The sequence below is a fragment of the Amblyomma americanum genome, chromosome 1 (assembly GCF_052857255.1).
Source record: "Amblyomma americanum isolate KBUSLIRL-KWMA chromosome 1, ASM5285725v1, whole genome shotgun sequence".
NCBI classification, from domain to species: Eukaryota; Metazoa; Arthropoda; class Arachnida; order Ixodida; family Ixodidae; genus Amblyomma; species Amblyomma americanum.
In genome coordinates, this window is record NC_135497.1 from 96,546,043 (window position 1) to 96,561,018 (window position 14,976).

The 14,976-nt window shown below is 51.2% G+C and overlaps 1 pseudogene; it reads right to left on the minus strand.

The window, feature by feature from the left end:
- Window positions 1-1,737: 1,737 nt before the first annotated feature.
- LOC144112713 (uncharacterized) lies at window positions 1,738-5,289 on the minus strand (annotated as a pseudogene).
- Between the last annotated feature and the right edge of the window lie 9,687 nt (window positions 5,290-14,976).

Below are 14,976 nucleotides of genomic sequence, written 5' to 3' on the forward strand. Positions count from 1 at the left end.
TTTCGCTTTGTATATCCTGGATTAGCTGGGCTAATACACATTATTGAATGGATTTCCCAGACTCTCTGTCTACTGATGTCAGACCGGTGCATCATAGCTTAGCGTTACTAGGGAAGGCACCGCCACTCCGCTACGGCACCATCGCTACGGTACCACTACTTTCCTGTCTTCTTTCACTGCCTCTTTTACCCTTCCCTTGCGGCACGATTCGGGTGTGCACCGAGATAGGTTAGACAGTTACTGCGCCATTTCCTTTCCTCAAAAACCAATTTTCAATCTCAAAGTGAACGCAATACGGTCGATTTACGTGGCTGCCGCCACACTAATCGCATATCAGCCGGAATGCTGGTTTGCGGATTAACTGAATTCTAATAAATATTTCATGCAATGCTTTAAGTGCACTGCCAATAAGGAAAGCAACAACGGCCTTTACAAAGCTGCAATAAATGCCTAACCTAATTATGACAAGCAAAGCCTTCACTAATCCCAGCGCTAAATACGAATAGATATTGTAGTATGCGTTGAGGCCACTGGCTCCGATTGAGAGCGGTTTGCTCTTGCTTCCTCTGCGATATGTTGTACATTACTGGTTTCAGCTGTTAGACGCGTACAAGAATCCAACGTGAACTCAGCGCGCACCCCATTCCGCGATACGAACAACGTTATTACACCCCCTAGAAAGAAGTTAAGTGGATTAGCTGGTTTTTCTCTCCAAGCCACTGAGCGGTGCGGACGTGTCCACGAACGCTCCGGCTTTGCAGCCGTTTTCGGCGCTACGCGCCATCGCGATTGACTCGTGTGCTACATCGCCAGATTCGACAAGGTGAGCCGCATCGACCGACGCGAAATTTTTCCGGGTGGGACACCATCTGGCCGAATTTCGGGCATTTCTGACTTCAACGCGTGCGAGGACGGGTTAGGCGTAACCCCGACATCGGACGCCGGAGGCCCGCCATCGTGCTCGCGGGCCCCACAACTGCTGCCATGGAGGTATACGCCGTGGAAGGCGAGACGATCACCCCCGCAGCCCTCTCCGAGGAAGGATGGGGTACATCAGCGGAAAATATGAAGGAGCACGCCAAACCAGGATCCGGGAAAGAGCGGAGCAGCTTGGCCTAACGCAGCAGCACGCCGGATCGACCAACGCCGGACGCGCCCGAAACACAGGCAAGTCCTCAGTAGTGACCGATCATAAAAAGTCGTCAACGAGACGTAGGAGGCCACCACTCCCACGCCTACCGGAATATGACCGCAAGGTCGTAGTCAGGCCGAAGAACTTAAACCTCCGCACAACTACCCCGGGGCGGTTGCTCAAAGCGATCTGCCAGCAGCTCAACCTCCCGCCTCAAGAAATCTTCACGAGCGACAGGTTGCGGATCAACCCATACAACAACACCTTCACGGTCAGCACTCCCGTGAAAGAACGAGCAGACGCCTACCGGAGCATGCCAGGATTCGCAATGAACAACGAAGACTACCCAGTAATGGCGTACTTCCCCACGCCAGAGCGATCCGTGAGAGCAGTGATTTACGGAGCCCTCGACAACGAGACGCCGGATGAAATTCTTCATTACTGCATCAATGAAAAGCCACAACTCCCCATCGTAAACGCACGCCGCAAGGGGCGCTCCAGAGCGGTCGTCATCACCTTCGAGGGCACCAAACCGCCGAAGGAAATGATTTTCCAAGCAGGCCTTTTCACCTGCTATCCGTATAAAGAACGGGTAGAAACATGTCTCAACTGTCGCAGGGTCGGGCACCGAGCCGATGTGGGCTGCAGACCGAAAAGCCAACGTGGCCGTCGCTGCCGGGAGGAGCACGGCCGCCACCGGAGGAAGGCGAGTCCCCCAGCTGCGAGGTAAAATGCATCATTTTCGAGGGTGCGCACGCTACGGGAATCCGCAACTGCAAGCACCGTTTCGTCGAGAAATCGAAGAAACTCTAGGCCAAGAAGCCACCGACCGGAAATCGGTACCCCCTGCTCTCGTCGGAAGACGACGACAACTCCGGACGACGCTCGAGATCCGGACAATGGTCTTCGAGCCGGCGCCGCAGCGAAAGTCAGTCGAGGGACAGGTCTACCTCCTGCCCGTTCCTGGACGACCGCGGATCAAGCATCCCGAGAAGCAAGAGCAGCGAGTGCAAGAAACCTCCCCTCTCAGGAAGCAGCAGCACCACCCAGAACGCCGACAAACAGGTGAGCTGGGTGGACATTGTCTCCCAAGCGGACACTAGGGCGCGCGCGTCTCTGGAACAAAATAGAAAGCTAAAAGAAGAGAATGCTTCACTCCGTAGGCGTCTAGACGAGCTTGAAAAACTCGTCAAAGCTGGTCCCAATCATATACCCCTCAACAAACCGGTAAGCGCGCGACCGGCTCAACCTACTCCGACCCATATCGTAACCGAGGATGCGATGGATACGGACGCTAACCGCGGAACGCTAAAGAGACAGGCGTCGAAGGACATAGATGCTAACGCGAAGAGAGTAGCTGAGGCATCTCCAGAGGGTGAGCCGCAGCCCAAACCAAAAACCACCGTCACCTCTAAAGGCACTGCGCGCATAAACGAGAGCTTAGACAAACTTGAAAAAGACAACCAGGAAACCAAACACAATCTCTCACTAGTCGGACAGAACCCTCCAACAAATCCTACAACGCCTAACAGCACTAGACCGCCTCGCGGCTCTAGAAGCTACCGTGCTAATGCTCGTGCAGCAACTGCCACGAAGCCCCCCTCAAACAACTCAGAAAATTAAGATCTGGCAGTGGAACTGCAGGGGCTACAAAAACAAACGCGGCAACCTATACGCACGAGGAGTGATCACAATTGCATTAAAAAAAGTTTGTGCATATTTTTTTTTTTAAATTCCGCTAATCATGATTATGTACACGGGTCAGACAGTGGACTTAATTCTGTTGGGACATGACTGGTTATATGAAATCCTTTACATCTGGCTACGAAGCAAAGTAGCTCAGCGCCACTGTGATTTGCATTAAAGGAGTCCTAGAACTGAAATGCTTCACTTGTCACAACTCCGATTCAAATGCAAGCAGTTGAAGATTGGGGGGGGGGGGAAGGCGACTCCCCCCTGTTCCGGGGTCCCTGGTTTTGTGCCAGGTTGCGATGCCGGCCACAATTAAGTCGGGCAGCGAAAAGGTGTCTCGCTTCCGCGCGCCTGCCTAATAATAATAATAATTGGTTTTGGGGGAAGGGAAATGGCGCAGTATCTGTCTCATATATCGTTGGACACCGGAACCGCGCCGTAAGGGAAGGGATAAAGGAGAGAGTGAAAGAAGAAAGACGTGCCGTAGTGGAAAGCTTCGGAATAATTTCGACCACCTGGGGATCTTTAACGTGCACTGACATCGCACAGCACACGGGCGCCTTAGCTAATAATAATTGTTTTTTTGTGGAAAGTAAATGGCGCAGTATCGCGCCGTAAGGGAAGGGACAAAGGAGGGAGTGAAAGAAGAAAGGGGCGCCGTAGTGGAGGGCTCCGGAATAATTTCGACCACCTGGGGATCTTTAACGTGCACTGACATGGTGGTGGTGAAAACTTTTAATTGCTGCAATAGAGTTGGGGAGCCACAGAGTGGCCCCGCTACATGGTCGGCGTCCATAGTCCGGGACATCGCATGACAATGCCCCGTCTCTCGCCCGTTTCACCAGAGCCCTTTGGGACTCAAGCGAGGAGCAGTTGAGGAGGGCAGTCTCCCATGCCTCTCTGGAAGGGGTATGGGAAAGGGGGAGGTGGGGATTTTGAGTACATGCCCACACCATGTGGAAGATATCACAGATCTCCCCACAGTGCGGGCATCGCCCATCCGTGTTAGGATAGTAATGCTTTAAGATTGCAGTACAGAGCAGAGTACCTGTCTGCAGGCGCCTTAAAGTTCGCTTCTCCGCCTTACTCAGCCCCTTGGCAGGGGCCGGGAAAAGGCGGTGGTTGTCGCTATAATGCGTTATTATTTCCCTGAATCGCAGCAGCGGCTGGTTAGTCTCCGAGCCAGAAGAGCTGGGATGAGGAGCCCGGTAAATAAGCGCTCGGGCAGCCGCGTCAGCGGCCTCATTACCCCGTACGCCCTGATGGCAAGGAGCCCAAATGATTCTTTTCGGTGTTGTATCAGTGGCAGTCCGTCTTAGAATGCAAGCAGCTAAGGTGGAGATCTCCCCAGCCAAGTAATGATCACATGCTTTTCGGGAGTCCGTAATGATGATTCTCGAATTGGCGTGGGCGGCAGCAAGCGCTATCGCTACTTCCTCGGCTCGCATTGAATTCGGGGCTCGAAAAGCGAGTCTATCGACGTGCATTTCCTGGTGAACAACAGCGGCCGTGTAAAATCCCGTGGGCGACGGCCCTGCTACGTCTACATAATATACACCGGGTCGGGAGCCGTGTTGTCTCTCAAGAGCCCGAGCCCGCGCTTGTCGTCTGTTTTCGTGCATGTCAGTGTCCATGTTACGGTCCAGCGGGGAGACCCAGAGCATATGGCGCCACAGTTCCGGGATACGCTCCGTCTCCTCTGGAGTGCAGTCGTGTTGGATGTGTAAGCGGTTTAGCAGGCGGCGCCCAGGGGCCGTCTGCATGAGCCGCGTGTATTGGTTCACGAGGTGGGCCTCCCGCAGCTCCTGGTAGGAGTTTAGCACCCCCGATGCCTTCAGTTTGGCATTAGAGGTAGCCACCGGGAGATCCAGGGCTCGCTTAGTTGCCTTGCGGATGATGGCGTCTATTCGCGTCTCGTCTTTCTTAGTAGTGCGGAGATATGGCACGGCGTAGAGGATCCGGCTAGTCACGAAGGCATAGACGAGCCGAAGCGCGTCCCTGCCCCGCAGACCGCCCCGCTTGTTGGAAACGCGGCGGATCATACGCCCTACCTATTCGCCTACTCTCTTGAGTTTCACAATGGTGGAGTCCGGTCTGAGCCTGTGGTGAATGAAAAGGCCCAGAATACGGAGCTCCTCCACCTCTCTAATAGGACCTCCTGACAGAGAGATGTGAATTGCTGTCCTATCCTTTGGGTTCGCTCTGACATGCAGAAGCTCTGATTTCGCTGGAGCACATTGGGGCCCACAGTCCATAGCATACGCATCGACTATAGAAGCGGCCTGCTGAAGGCGGGCCTCCATGTCCCCACGGCTCCCCTCAGTGGTCCAAATTGTAATGTAATCTGCATATAAGGCGTGTTGAATGCCTTCCACCCGGGCCAGTTGGCTTGGGAGGCGCATCATAGCTATGTTGAGCAGGAGCGGTGATAACACCGCTCCCTGAGGGGTACCCCGTGTTACCATCATGTAAGGGCCGTATTCCTCGCCCTCAATCCGAAGGAAGGCCTGGCGATTAGTCAAGAAATCTCTTACATACGCGTAGGCCCTAGCCCCACAATCGGTAGAACTCAAGTTGGCCAGGATGCTTCCGTGTTTAACATTGTCGAAAGCCCCTTTCAGGTCAAGGGCGAGGATGGCTTTGTCATTGTGTTGCATAGTTGTGGGTCGTATTACATCCCTGTGCAGCTGGAGAAGGACATCCTGTGCAGACATGTGGGGGCGAAACCCGAACAGGGTGAGTGCAAAGAGGCCCTTACTCTCCAGGTATGGAGAGATGGGATCCTGAACCATCGTCTCCATAAGCTTGCCCGCACATGAGGTCAGTGATATGGGCCTCAGGTTGTCCGTATTCACGGCCTTACCTGTTTTAGGGATAAACGTCACAAGTGACGTTTTCCACTCGGGAGGGAGTGGACGCCCGTCCCAGATCTGGTTGATGTATTCTAATAAATGGAGATAGCCTGGGATGGAGGTAGTTGACTTTTTTGTGAGTATCAGGCTGGTTTAAACTTAATTGTAACCCAGGTACTCCCTACTCGCCGAGGTAAGGAGTACCTGGGTTCCATTCCGGCCACATTTCGATGGTAGCGACACGCAAATGCACCCGTGTGCTGCGCGATGTAAGCGCACGTTAAAAAAAAACCTTAGATCGTCCGAATTAATCCGCAAATCCCCACTACAGCTACCCTCATGTTCCGTTCATCGCATCGGGTTGTTAAAATCTCAAGTTCTGAGAGAAGCTTAAACACGTACCTTGCGTCGAAGTGCCTTTCGATAACCGCAGAATTCTCTTGCAGCGGCTTGTCGGCCCTGGGAATAGCACGTGCCCACTTTTCAAATTCATGTTTGATCCGGAGGCGCTGTTTGATCCCGTGTGCTATGCGATGTCAGTGCATCGCACAGCACACGGGCGCCTTAGCGTTCGCCTCTATAAAAACGCAGCCGCCGCGGTCGGGTTCGAACCCGGGAACTCCGGATCAAACATGAATTTGAAAAGTGGGCACGTGCTATTCCAAGGGCCGACAAGCCGCTGCAAGAGAATTCTGCGGTTATCGAAAGGCACTTCGACGCAAGGTACGTGTTAAAGCTTCTCTCAGAACTTGAGATTTTAACAACCCGATGCGACGAACGGGCCATGAGGGTAGCTGTAGTGGGGATTTGCGGATTAATTCGGACGGTCTAAGGTTTTTTTTTTAACGTGCGCTTACATCGCGCAGCACACGGGTGCATTTGCGTGTCGCTACCATCGAAATGTGGCCGGAATGGAACCCAGGTACTCCTTACCTCGGCGAGTAGGGAGTACCTGGGTTACAATTAAGTTTAAACCAGCCTGATACTCACAAAAAAGTCAAGAGGGTTAAGCGCTGTGTTCTGTAATAATGTGCTCTGTAATAACTGCACTATTTGTAATAAACTTGTGTTGAGCCGCCAACGTTTTGTACTTTGTAATCTTTTTAACGGCTGTACCATAACGACGGTATATAGTGCACCAATCTCTTCCTCCCTTTAAAGTACTATCAGAATCGCAAATATGTGACAAATGCGCGGGTGACATATGTTCAAGGTTGTTCCAGCGTTCTGACCTTTCCACAGTAATTCCTATGACGAACTGTACTTTCTACAACGCACAAGTGCGCCAACCTTGGCATTGGAGATAAGCGTTGAAGATTAAGCCCCTCGCTGTATCAGCTGCGTGGTCGATGCTGGTAGTTTCTCACGTGTAATGAGAGTAGTGAAGCATTAAATTAAATTATCTTAGCGTCTACATTGCTGAAAAAAGATACTTGTCAGCGTCTAAAGCATTCAAGCGGATAAAAACACGCGTGACCAAATCATTTCGCCGGGCCGGAGCAATGCAGACGCCGCGAGAAACGACGGCGGCTAAACTTTCAAGTAATGCTGGAATCTCTCTTGATGCAGTTTATCACTTGACAACAAATAAGAGATTCAAACAATTCTAGCGGATATATTTTATTGAATCATCATTTATTATCAAGTTTGATTCCGTTCTGATTATTCAGGTTGGGCTACGCAGCTTGGCAAGCTGATGTGGCATGGCAGACATCCATAAAGTGATTCGTGGCGCTTCATCCATTGAACTGCTGAGTCGTATCCGAACTACTCATGACACTTGTATTGCAAGAGAACTTTTGCAATTTCCTGAAACAAATTCCTCGTCCAGCTTTTGCACGATGTCCTCGCAATATGTCGGAGTTGTAAAGAGATGCACATTACGATTATCAGCATAGGTTTGGTTTATGGGGTTTAACGTCCCAAAGCAACTCAGGTTATAATGGATGCCGTAGTGAAGGGCTCAGGAAATTTCTACCACCTGGGGTTCTTTAACGTGCACTGACATCGCACAGAACACGGGCCTCTAGAATTTCGCCTTCATCGAAATTCGACCGAGATAACGATTGGTCATTGCGCACATGTAGACGTTACATATTCAAGAAATTCTTCCTCGGGTGTGGTATTTCTCTTTAGATGGGATACAGCTCTCATGGGCCGCTTCACTTTTGCTCCTTTTCCTATTCACATCTTGAATGACAGCAAACCGATGGGTCATTGTGCGCCGGCGGACGTTGCATATAATTTTTGAGCTGTACGCCTTCGGCGAAGTTCACTCGAAGCAGAAACTTTGTGCAATAATCGTACAGTCGAAGTAGAATTTTGAAAAGAAACAAAAGTTTGAAAAATATTGATACAACAAATAATCTATTTTAAGCCGAACATTTCAAGACCAACTCGGTCCCCCCCTTGAAGGGTGGTTGAAATGCGAACCGGGAGCAGCAGGGAAAGGACTTCGCTTTCATTCTGTTAACACATGGCGAAGTCGATAATACCGGCTATGTAATCGCTCTCTAAGTGACGGCGGCTGCGTACACGTGACGCCTTCGAGCGTGCTCGCTGCGACGCAGCTTCTGTTGTTGCTCTGGCGGCCGCCGCCGACCGACGAGGAGACAGTTCGTTCGGCCGGTAGTACGTTCAATGGCATGCGTGGGATGCAGCCCGCTGCCGTGTTTCTTTTTTTTTTTTTGCCGTTCCCCCTCTGGTTTCTTTTCTCTTATCTCCCTTCCTTTGGCACATCTATTCTGTTTCCGCTTACGTCTTTTTTTTTTCGCGTCTAGTGTCCAGACACCAACACAGCCTGGCAAGGGGGTATTTTTTTTGGCCGCCTCCTTCCTTTTCGACCCTTCCCCTCTGCCTCCAAAGCCCGGCTGCTTCGCTGCTCCCTTAGGTCGTGGTAGAAAGCGGCTGCAGGTTGAAATAAGTTTGAGACACGCAGATATCCTTTTTTTTCGCAAAGAATGACAAGGGTCACCGTGCTTCTTCAAGCTTGTCCCTTTTCATTTTTGTACTGTATGACTTAACATACATGACCAACTAGCCGAGCGGTTCTATTCTATTTTTTTATTCAAATTATCATTCACAATTATTTGCTTCTTGTTTTCAGCGCCGGCAGCTCCTCCAGTTAGGGGCCCGCAAGCTGCGAGAGGTTGCGGCCAGTGTTGTGAAGATAATGGGCCTTCCCGACCAGCCCAGATTCAGCAAGAAAGCCTTTATTTTGACAAGGCTCTGTAGAGGGGCTACAGGTGATATTTTTATTTCTAATCCTTACCGCATGTACTAGACATCCTAGCTACTATTGTCCAAAATGCATTTTACCAAATAACGTTTTCTTTTGCTATTTGTATGTGTAGATGCCGTCACCGAAAAGGACAAGACAGCTGTGTAGGTTGCCCCGCAATCATCGGCAGGCAGCCGTACGCAGCTCTTCACTGGGTTAGGCGGCCGCAAAAAGCGCATGGCTGAGGTGCTAGCTGGCTGTGATAGCGCCTGGGCCTGCCCTCACTGCAGCCGCTCCCTCGAACCCGGGCCTTGCTACAGCAGCAGAGCCTTTGGCGAGGCGGTGGAGCCCTGATGAGACTCTACATGGCTAATTAATCGCTTCCACGCTGCCCGTCTAGACCTGCGGCTCTTTGTTATGTTTTTAATAAATGTTAAAACATTAAACTTCATTGCTGGTTTGCTCACTTTCAGTGCAAGTGACAATCGACTGTGGCATTTACAAAGTCATTGCATAGACGATGGTTGACAAAATGAAACATTCGTCATAGATGAATTTGGCAGTGCGAAGCACAGAACCCATAGTAAGCAGTGTCGGGGAACGACTAATGGGACTGCAATTGAGTGTACCTGGATGCATGCGGTGAACAACCAGTGGGTGTACTTGGGTGGGAAATATTCGATAGCCAGTGATCGAGTGGCTGGATGCCTTTGGCGAAAACCAGTGCAATAGCTTGGGTGGGCAATAGTGGGTAGCCAGCGAGTCGCTGGATGCCTGTGATAAACAAACAGCGATAAGCTTGGGCGGGAAATATTGGATAGCCGCTGAGGTGTGCCGGCTGCCTATGATATATACGCCAATGAGGAATCTTGGATGACTTATATTGAATAGCCAAGGAATGCCGTTCAAGCCAATCAATAACCTTGTATGCCTTTACTGGCTGCTGATAGGAAAGCCAGTGAGGTGCACTGGCTCAAACATTGGATCGGGTAGCGCCCCATGCAGATGCCATTATAGGCCGTTATAGGAGCCAATTTTCCCAGGTATTCGACCAGTTCCGGGTCATTATCGGCGTGCTGGTTGGCCAACAGTGACGCAGCTGGTCAATACATGCTGCTTCTGCAGTGCGCAGGCATGATGCAGCCGCCTGTAGCTGTGGTAGGCACGGGAAGGCGGAACCTGTTTTGCCTACCATGCGAAAGTCGCTGCTGACATCAGCGCCACCGCATCTTTGTGACCGCGGGGTGAAGGAGGTCTATATTGCTTCGATCGACTAACATAATGATCGATATATTGCTCTATACCCGGTGTTTAAATTAAACTCTAGACAGTTTTAGCGCCGCCGGACAGCCATCCGGTAAATACGGCAATTGCAACGCGTTGCCGTTGCTACCGTTGCCAGGCTTGCCTAGCCACATTTGCAGTAGTACAGTAGCAGTTGCCGTAGTTGCCGTGTTTACCGTACGGTGGGGCTAAAACTCTCTTTTAGCATACGTGCATCGCACGATATTTGCTTTGCGCTATCTCGAATGGGGTATTTTCCATATATGCAGGAGGTCATTCTCTACTTTACTTTAGTAGATCCGTAGCGGTGGCTCTCCCGAAAGACACGGGTTCGATTCCGGCCGCTGCGGTCGAATTTAGATTGAGGCGAATTTCCTTTTCCCCAAAAAACCAATTTACCAAAGTCTAGAGGCAGTGTACTGTGCGTTGTCAGTGCATGTAAAAGAACCCTAAACTCCGTTTCATGCAGGTGCAACGCTGTCGAAGCTAGCGAGCATCTTGTTTGCACTGCCTGCATCCGCGACCAAAAAGTAGTGCGTTCCTTGTGGTGAGCAAAATATAGTAAATCCTTTGCTTGCAGGCTTACTGCATTTTACATTTGTCATCAGCTTGATTAAATGCATTCTTATTGCTGACGACACGCTGTCACTTTCTCGTGCCTAAGACTACTCGACCGCAGAACAAACGCGGAGTAACACGCCTCCCTTTATTTTCCCGTGCGGACTACTTCCGTAACTTTCGCAGCGTTGCACCTGATGTATGAAGCGAAGTATAGGTGGTTGAAATTTCCGGATCCCTTCATTACAGCGTCCCTCATAGCCTGAGTCGCTTTGGGACGTAAAACCACCATGAACCATAAACCTTTCATAGATCCATAGGAGTCCTAGCGCACGCAGAATGGCTTGCGCGGCTACCGGTTATCCTGGGAATTAAAGGAAAGGAGCACCCAAGAGCATGGTGGCAGAGGCTGTGGGAAAATCATTTTCATGTTTGCTGCGTGCCGATGATTCAGGTTGAACAACACAGCTGGGCAAGCTGCTGTAGTACGGCTAAGACATCCGTAAAGTGCTTAACGGAGCTGTCCTCCTGTGAACTGATCAGTCATATCTGAAGTAATCTTTGCACTCCTCTTGCAAGAGGACTCTTCCACTGCACTCAAATTCCTCGTCCAGCTCTTGCGCGATTACCTCACAATGCGTCGGGCCTGCAAAGTGAGGCGTGATGTCATGATGAACCTAAATATGGCCGTCACAGGACAAACACAGAAATGATTAAATAACACTGAATTTTGTGAGGCACAGTCGGCGTGAAAGCACTCGACACACATTTTACAGGATAATTTGTATTTGTAAGAACTAGCACATTTCTTGCACAAAGTGAAATTTAATTTGCCTTGTACGAATTTGGTGATTTTTAGTTTAATGCGCCGTTTCGCACCTTCAGTAAGGTATCCAATGTGAAAAAAACACAGTAACGTGATATTGAAAGGAAATTAATGTATGTTGTTTTAATATCATAACTACGTATGTAAATTGAGAGCGCATTTTTTATTCGGGTAAAGATGCACAGGTTGTAGCATCTCCTCCACATAGAGTCGAAACAAGAGTTTTGAACAAAACTCGTTTTTTTTGGATGGGGTTCAAAATAAATACGCTGGATGAAAAAAAACTCAGAACACCTTTGTTTTTTTAAATCCAGCAGCTTATCTTTGTCGCTTCCATTGCATGTAATACAGATTCGAAACTTGACTTGAAAACAACGCAAAACACCCGTCTGACAGTCCAGAGTAATGCCCTTTTTCATTGAGATCTTGGCAAAAGCTTTAACCATAAATTGCTAATTTTCTATTGAACCTGCAAGTGTGTTAGCCGAAGAGGAACAGCGCGGAAATAGTGCACATATCCTTACCGACTGGTCTGTAGTGGAACACAAAACAGTTCCGATTCCTATCCTGCATAAGCTGTACATGACAAACGTATTCCTGAATGTGTCAGGTCACATGAATTCAAACCTGCTGTTCGACAAAGTAGTGAATGTTTGGTGAATTCATTGCACCAAAGACGAAAAATAAAGTTCTTACCATTCGGGCAGATCTGCACTGCGCACGACGTCAAGCCAGACATTTGGCAATGAGAGTAGGTACATAGAAGTCGTCCTCGTGCTTTGTCTCGTTCTCTGTTCCTGCCGGTAAAACTAAAGCCGCATGTAGCTAAAGCAACACTTACTCCCAAAATCACATTAATTTCCGAACGTATCTCAAGATAAAATATTTGTGGCACTTACAAATAAGACATTGCAGGCCAGGGTAGCGAACTGCGTCGAAGCTATGTGGGTTTTCGCTTGCGCATAGTACGAACGGAGCCAGCTCGAGTGTGCATGCTCTTTCGTCGCGCTGGTTGGGCGGTTGGGCGCCGCCTTGCCAGACAAGGCAAGACTCTTCCAGTCAAGAATGTGTCGTGGCGATGCATACCACTGTGAAGAATGACAGGGGAGACGACGATGAGGGGGGGAGGAGGGGTTGGTGGCTGCAGGGGGGAGAGCCATTTTTTACACAGCTTTCATGGTCGCAAAAAAAAGTTTTCAGCTGAAAGGTAGAGGAAACAAGATCTTGGGTGGGTGCCTGGGGGGGGGGGGGGGGGTCACGAAAGGCGCAGCGTGTAGCTTCGCACGGGAGAAACAGCTGGGAGAAAGTGAGTAAAAAAATTAATATAGATTAGCCCAGCTAATCCAGGATATACAAAGCGAAAAGCGAGATTGAGGTCTCCACTGACCCACGGAGCCGGTTTTGCCCCTTTAATTTCGTGAAAATGAACGGAGTTTGCAAAGTTGTCAACGCCAATGAACTATATATGAGCGCCGTCGGCTCACTTGTTTTGTTTGGTTTTTGATCCTTTTGCCGCCGTTTAGCAAGGCGTGCCTCTCGTGATTCTGGCGCTTCAGCCGCTTGTCTAGCCTTGCGCTTTTCATATCTTCGCTGCTTTTGAGCCAACTCCCACGCTACCACTTCTGGGTTTTCTTCTCCTTCCATGCCGAACGGTCAGACGACGGAGGCAGCGCGCGGCGGCGACGACAGCTGCGGAAGCAGCGGCCACCTGCGCTCCGCGTGACGTCACTCGGTTTCATGGTCAGACGACGGAGTCAGCGCGCACTGGCTACGACGGCTGCGGCAGCAGCGGCCACCTGCGCTCCGCGTGACGTCACTCGGTTTCACGGTCAGACGCCGGAGTCAGCGCGCGGTGGCTACGACGGCTGCGGCAGCAGCGGCCACCTGCGCTGCACGTGACGTCACTCGGTTTCACGGTCAGACGACGGAGTCAGCGCGCGGTGGCTACGACGGCTGCGGCAGCAGCGGCCACCTGCGCTGCACGTGACGTCACTCGGTTTCACGGTCAGACGCCGGAGTCAGCGCGCGGTGGCTACGACGGCTGCGGCAGCAGCGGCCACCTGCGCTGCACGTGACGTCACTCGGTTTCACGGTCAGACGACGGAGTCAGCGCGCGGTGGCTACGACGGCTGCGGCAGCAGCGGCCACCTGCGCTCCGCGTGACGTCACTCGGTTTCACGGTCAGACGCCGGAGTCAGCGCGCGGTGGCTACGACGGCTGCGGCAGCAGCGGCCACCTGCGCTGCACGTGACGTCACTCGGTTTCACGGTCAGACGACGGAGTAAGCCCGCGGTGGCTACGACGGCTGCGGCAGCAGCGGCCACCTGCGCTCCGCGTGACGTCACTCGGTTTCACGGTCAGACGACGGAGTCAGCGCGCGGTGGCTACGACGGCTGCGGCAGCAGCGGCCACCTGCGCTGCACGTGACGTCACTCAGCTTCGCGCATGCGCAGCGGTGGCAAATCTGTAGTGTGGCTCACGCGAAGCCCGGTGTTGACGAGCCTAGTGAAGCTTTTCTCTTCAAAAGTAAACGTCGTTCCCGTTATACCAAACCCAAGTGCGGAGCAATGGGAGGGTATGCTCTCCAGCGACTGCCGCGATGACCAGATCGGTCTGATGCGGCGACCTCAGCTGACGGCAGCATCCAGCGGAGCTCAATAAAGTTATCCTATCCTATAGGCAGTAGTTAAGCCGCAGCTATTTTTTTGAAGATAAAAGCTTCACTACGCTAGTTAACACCGCGCTTCACGAAGCCGGCGTATATCGGACCACGAGTGACGTCACGCACGGCGCAGCTGGCCGCCGGCGACTCCGTCGCCTGGTTCCATCCGTTTGTTTCTCTCTCTCTCGTTCCCTTGTCCATACTGCGCATGCGCCACGAGTAGCAGCGAGCCACAGGTGTACCGCCGCTGCGCAGCGCCGCACCTTTCCTCAAAATCCTACTTTCAATTTTCAGTTTTCTGTTTCCTCTTTCCCTCCCTCCTTTATCTCTTTCTTTACGACGCGGTTCGGTTGTCCACCGTAATATGCGAGACGGTTACTTTGCCATTTCCTTTCCTCAAAAGCAAACAAAACAAGTGATCCGACGGCGTTCATAGCGTTCATTGACGTTGACAACGCATTTTCACGAAAAGAAAGGCGCACAACCGGCTCCTTGGGTCAGTGCAAATCGCAATATCGCTTTCGCTTTGTATATCCTGGATTAGCTGGGCTAATACACATTATTGAATGGATTTCCCAGACTCTCTGTCTACTGATGTCAGACCGGTGCATCATAGCTTAGCGTTACTAGGGAAGGCATCGCCACTCCGCTACGGCACCATCGCTACGGTACCACTACTTTCCTGTCTTCTTTCACTGCCTCCTTTACCCTTCCCTTGCGGCACGATTCGGGTGTGCACCGAGATAGGTT